The sequence below is a fragment of the Amborella trichopoda genome, chromosome 13, assembly GCF_054954075.1.
Source record: "Amborella trichopoda isolate Santa Cruz 75 chromosome 13, AtrichopodaSantaCruz75HAP2 v2.0, whole genome shotgun sequence".
Taxonomy (NCBI): domain Eukaryota; kingdom Viridiplantae; phylum Streptophyta; class Magnoliopsida; order Amborellales; family Amborellaceae; genus Amborella; species Amborella trichopoda.
This window is the reverse complement of record NC_142348.1, coordinates 43,397,025-43,403,394: the sequence shown is the minus strand read 5'-3', so window position 1 is coordinate 43,403,394 and position 6,370 is coordinate 43,397,025. Positions and strand designations below refer to the sequence as shown.

The following is a 6,370-nucleotide window of genomic DNA, read 5'->3' as shown; positions in this document are numbered from 1 at the left end:
TACATGACAAAAATATCTTCAAAAAATATCCTAAGATATTTTCATATACAGGACCATAGTATTCAAATATTAATTTATAAAAAGTTGTTTCAATTTTTTATTGTAAGATAAATATTTGCTATAATATCTTATACACTTAATATACGTATTTCCATTTTTTTTATTTTTTTGGGGAGTTTTAGACCCATTTTTTTTAAAAAAATCTATTTAACTTGTTAGTCCAATTAATCGCTCTGGTTAGTCCGGTTTCGGTTCAAACTTCTCCCAGCCCTATGTCAGGTTAACTGTTCAGGTTCGATTTTACGAACAGTGATTGTAACAAGGCGGAAAGGGAAAACTATACAAAAAAGACTATGTTTGATTACAAGGAGGTCACAAAAAACTCTCGTCCACCCTGTTTCAGATTGGATAAATTGCAAGAGTGTCAGTAACTAGACACAAAGGAAAAATAAAAGTTTTAAACATCGTGATATATCCCAAACCATCTAATTTGAATTATAATTGTGACCTTTTTGTAAAAAATAAATGGTCTCATAGTATAATGTGGTGGTGGAAGAAAGGTTACCATAATTTACTTCATAAATTCATTAAAACTAAATGGAAATATTTTGAAACGGCTACGTCCCTATCAAAATGAGTAAAGCCTCATTTAAAAAATCAATGAAAATTGTAGTTCGGCATCGAAAAGCCTTCAAATCAGTTTAGAACACTATAGTTGTGAAAAAATTAGGAATTTAAGCACTAAAATAAATGTATATCATAATACAATACTAGATCGCCTATTTTGCCCTAGGTATTAATGGATGCGCAAGATCTTTACTATTTTTTAGCATTAGATTTTATATTTGATGTTAAAAAATTAATTGTAAAGCCTCCACCGTGAGTTTTTTATGCCCAAAGCCCTTTTCAACGAGGATTTGAGGTGAAGCTCTACTTTGTCTTTATAAAGCCTAGGCCTTACATAAACAGTAGTTTACCCATCACCTGTCCCTCCGGTCAACTCCCGCCCACGCTCCTGGGGTTCTGGTTTTTAGAACTCGACCGCCTCTCCCCGTTCTCTCTTTCTCTCACAACGTTCTCAAACCTTCCTACAAGGAAACTAACATGCTTCTCTTTCTCTCTCTACAACACAATAACGCGCCCCTCTCTCTCCCGCCAGCAATGGCGAATGTAGATTAGCAAGTGTTACTGATATGATCGTCACTATTTCCTTTCAAATCATTGTTGGGTCTGTTTCGTTTTGGCTGGAAAAATTTCACTGTTAGTTTTTTCCATCTACTTCGTATCTCTTGCTTGAAAATACCTTATTTCGAGTCCTTTTGCAGGCTTCATTACGCTGCTCGCCCTGTTAAAACAGCACTCGACAAGTTTCAGTTGCTCCCAGAGTTCTTAACGTATTCATCATCATCATTGTGTTCTTCTCAAACTTCCACTTATTTTCAATTAGCCAATGAATTTAATGATTCTGGTTGTATTTGCCTTTGATTTTTTCCAGATCAGGGGGCTTGTGCAGCAACACATTGATTCGTTCAATTATTTTGTGAACAATGAAATTAAGAAGATTGTTCATGCGCCATCCAATGAAAGAATCACCTACTCTCAAGTATATATGCATTTTCTTCCTATGTTTTTTCTTTTTACTTTGAAACCATATTGAGTCTTTTTGTTCGGAAAAATTTTCATAGTTTCTTTCTGGTATACATAGTTTCTCTGTATTTGTTTTGGTTGTTTAAAATTATTATTTGGATTGGCAACATTTTTCCAACTATACAAACTTCATCTCTCTTCAGTCTTCATTTTTAAACGATCGATGAAATTCTTCTGATCATCATTGGGCTTGTTGAGGTATCTTGATGTATCCGTCGGAACGCCATGATATCAGACCAACACTGTTGCAGAAAAAGTCACCCCTCACGAATGCCGCCTAAGGGACATGACGTATGCTCGCTGGCTCATAATTCTCCTTTCAATATATCAGCTTTTACTTCAATGCTATATTTTTTTGTTTCTTTTGGTTGGTTAACTTGGAAAAAGGAGGAGTTGGTGGATTTTATTATGACATGAGAATAAGCATCGGCTTGACATTTTCATGTAACTCTCGTGATATTACATGACGTGATTATAATTAAGGCTATCATGCTTGAATTTGTAATTTATGGAACTATAGGGTGTAGCTCCACGATTTATTATCAAAACTTTTATTGATGACTTCTTTCATGTCGCTAGGTGAAAGCCATGGAAGACAACCTGGTTATTGTTAGATAAGAGGAATGGAACGGATAGTTTCAGGGAAAAAAAAAGAGGAATGGGATGGATATTTTGTATTTCATGCTGTCTTAAACCTTCTGACATTTTCCAGATGGAATTTTATGCATTTCTTTTGATTTAATTTGTTCATTGGCAATTGATCATCACAAAATTGAATTGTTGTCATCAATCAATAAAAAAGAAAAACTATGATCTATGCCCTGTTTTCTTCCGAGTGTTACTTATGTAGAAGGTGGTGAGGCTTGAAGAACTAGTGAATGAAATGGACACACAATTAGACATTAGAGGAGCCATCTAAGGTAGTGGATAAAACCAGTGTTTTTAATCCTCGGAATCTCTCTTGGACTTAGCCACTGCCATGGGCTACTCGGCTCAGTGAGTCCTGAGTTGACCCACTGAGACTTGGCTGAGTCCATCATGCAAAAACGGGGGTTGGGCAAATCCTATTTTGATATTCTAATTTGCACAAATCTGAGATTTTGAGTATTCTTTTGTTGAATCTAAGCGTTGTATTCAACAAATGATACAAAATATAGGGTCAGGGATGAATTTTCAGGATGATTGGAGTAGTAGATGCAAAGAACGAGCAAGAAAGGGAGGCATGATTTTTTTATTCCCTTTATGTCTAAATATGTATTGTATTGGACTCGGTGAGTCCTGTAGGACTTGCGTGAGTCCCATGGCCTTCACCGAGTCCAACAAAAAAATGTCCGAGTCACTGTTAGAACTCGGGCAGTCTAGTGTACAGTAGGGCCTTCAGCAAGAAATCAGTAGGTTGTCGTTTTTGGTAAACTTGCCTGGGTCGGAGTTGGACTCGCAAGTTTGAAGACACTAACAATATGTCGGTGCTGATTTTTTTCATTGAAAGGATGCATCAACTGATTACAATTTCAGAATCTTTGCACTAGTTACACCTCAGCCCTTTCTTTGTTGTGTGGCACAGTAATCTATATCTCCACATTAATAATCCTTGATATTGTGCTTTAGAGAGATCTCTTTGAATGCTTCATGAAAGAGCAGCAACCACAAGAACTACTCACTATGGAGATTTTGTGATTGCCCTGTCTCCCATGCAGGTCTTTTTAATGGGCTTCTTCTGGACTAGGTTGCTCTGTGAATGAAGTGGTACCATACTACTGGTACAGTCACCTTAAAAATGCATCATGTTTTGTTTGCAGACTGTAATAAGACATGGCTTCTGCAGGTTATTGATGTTCTTACCTGTCGAATTAACCCCATATCACACTCAATTGAAGTGTAATTTTTGAAACTTCTTGTTGCCATGAGTGGCAGAAACAAAGTCCTGGCCCAAACATTACACATCTACATGATTGGTTTGATAATAAACCTTCTCAAGAAGAGCTAATATTTCCTTTGCATTCATAAATTGAATAAGATTTGATGCAATACCAATATATGTCTACTTGAGGATTCATATTACAGTTATAGCATTATTCATCAGCCATGGAGCCAACTCCCTGATGTTCACAGTAGATATATCCAATGTATGATCAATATAGGCCAGAGCATCTTTCGTTATGGCAAAGTTTTCCAAATAAAATGCCCTATGTCCACGTGGCACTGTTCTTATCATCCAGATGAATAGAAATGGTAGTATGAGCATTAGCAGAGGCATCTGACGCTATATTATAAATCCATATAGTACATAGGGGATAGATTTGGTGAAACTTGTGCACTAGAATGCATGAACAATGGTATGCTTGCAATGCCCAATTACAATCACCCTAGATTTGGTTTCAGGTTGTGAGGGGTTTGGTGAATCTAAATAAAAAAAAAACCAGGAAAAACTATTCGATTATATTCAAAACATAGAACAACCTATACAACGTGCTCACACTAGTGCTAGTGTGAAAATATGGATTTCGGCCATGTTGCACGATGAGGATCTCTCATTTTGTAGGCTTCATTGTTTCACTTGCGATGCCTCACTAGAGGACTCACTACACTATTACCATACCATACTATACTATGGACATCATCATCATCATCATCCGAGCCTTATCCCATCTATTTGGAGTCACCTACACAAATCCTATACAGCCATAGGTTTAGGATTCGTGAAAAGATGTAGCAAAGTTTTATTCTGGCTGCCCTACCTAACACAATCCTCTTCCGTTATCTAGGCTTGGGACTAGCATTACTAGCTTAGGACCGGCCATGGTGGAGTTATTTGTCAAATAAAAAATAAACTACCCAAGTTTCTTAGATTTTGATTTCCAAGCAATGTGAATGGATGAATCAATCTCCCTATTTGAGAATCCCTTTTTTCTTATGAATACGAGAACTCAATGTACGACAACATCAGCAATCCAATAAAATAGGACAACAAGTGCCCTTCAGCTGCAGGACTTCTCAACACTACGATAGAAATTTGAGTGCAAGAATACTTGCCATACTACTTAGGTTATCAGATTAGATTACAAATTAGAAAACCAGTTAGAGGTTGAAATAATTTATACAACAAGAAATAATAATGTTGCTAGAACCTGTATGTCTCTAACAAAAGTCCAATAATTCAAATTACCCTTGCAAAATTGGTAAAACATTCTCCAGATTCCAATTTGCTGAAGCCTGAACAGGGGCTATCTTAACTCTAGTTGATCGAATGGCAGTAGCATAATACGTTCTAGTGCTCCATGAGAACCTTATGGATAACTCTTTTACAATTTTAATGTCATCCTTCAGGACGTGAATAAAGCAATCGGCATCAAATATGTCCCCAAAGGTGCTTGAATCTCGCCATACTATATACCATACTATGCTATGGTATACTATTTAATTAGCTTGCTAGTGCAGTATAGATTCCATCACTGTAGTTTCATTGCTTGCTCGCGTTGTTGGCGAGAAGAACTTGTCTCACATGCATGGAGTGGCATGGGTGGATATAAGTTAACCTCCAAATGGAGCGTAGAATCCTTTATTAGTATTGTGAGAGAGCGTGAAGTCCCTCAGTGTGGTTCAAAAACAGTTTTTTTTTTTTGGGTAAATCAATGGGGGATAAGGCCCCTTTCTCGATTTTTCATTAAAACAAACAAAAAGGATATACAAGCTCAGAAAAATAAGACCCTATCATAGAGCACCCATGCAACATCATAAAGCAACAATAAGGAAAGAAAATTTGGAGGAATGGACTGCCAAATAGTAGCTATAGAGTAAGTAGTAACCTTTTTAGCAAGAATATCAGCCACCATGTTGGCTCCATGAAAGATGTGCGAAATTGACCAATCACGTTTATTTGAGGAAAGTTTATATTGCCAATTGGCTACCATGGCATGGAGTGACCAAAGGGCCTTTTAATGAATGGAATTGACAAGGAGGGTGGAGTCAGTTTCGATTATCAGAGGGAAGCATTGGAACTGAATTGCCAAATCAATACCTGCTCCACTGCACTAAATTCAACAAAAAATTTTGATGCAATTCCTAGTGGAGCTGCAAAAGCGGCAGTGAATTGGCCACAATCATTTTTTTATTTGATCACCACTTCTTGTTAAACCAAGATTTTGAAAATGGGCTCCCATCAATATTCACCTTAAATTGCCGAGGAGGAGGCATGGTCCAAGAGATCGGAACATTGACCTATCTTATATGCTGACGCCATTGTATGGAGAGGTTATGCACAATCATCCTTTCTGAGGTATGAAAAGACCAAGACTTAGCATCCGCCAAGTAGTGGCCTTGCCTCTGAAAAGTTGACTATTGTGCTCCTCCCATAAAAACCAAAACTCGTGGTGAAGAAGAGAGAGTTCCAAACATGTCGAAGACTCTTTGATTTGAATCGAAATGCTATCCATTTGCTAAGTATGAGTGTAACAGATTGCTCTGGTGGAAACCTTTTGCCACACCTCCATGCAATGGATTTCGAAATAACCTGTGAGAAAGCGCACTAACCAAAGCAAGAGGTGGTTAGTTATTATCATTGTTACAACAAAAGGGGCCGGTGGACACCAAGATGACCCCCCTGGTCTGTAAAGGAGTTGTAGTTGGGAGACGCTGGTGAAGGGAAAACTAGGAAAACCACGTTGCCCAGGGATGAGAGGGGGATGACCAAAGTGTCTTAATAGTGGGTTGGGGGCTGCCTCTG

The 6,370-nt window shown here is 37.6% G+C and overlaps 1 long non-coding RNA gene across 4 annotated transcripts; it reads left to right on the top strand.

Annotated features, from left to right (window-relative positions):
• Positions 1 to 1,035: 1,035 nt before the first annotated feature.
• LOC110007945 (uncharacterized) lies at positions 1,036 to 2,456 on the top strand. 4 transcript variants are annotated; one of them, XR_016046986.1, is made up of 4 exons: positions 1,036 to 1,394; positions 1,496 to 1,603; positions 1,791 to 1,938; positions 2,227 to 2,456. It is a non-coding gene; the product is annotated as an uncharacterized LOC110007945 (long non-coding RNA). The 4 variants fall into 4 exon arrangements; XR_016046987.1 differs by lacking the exon at positions 2,227 to 2,456 and having other exon boundaries at positions 1,036 to 1,228; positions 1,326 to 1,394; positions 1,791 to 2,213; XR_002282298.2 differs by lacking the exon at positions 2,227 to 2,456 and having other exon boundaries at positions 1,846 to 2,213.
• The last annotated feature ends 3,914 nt before the right edge of the window (positions 2,457 to 6,370 follow it).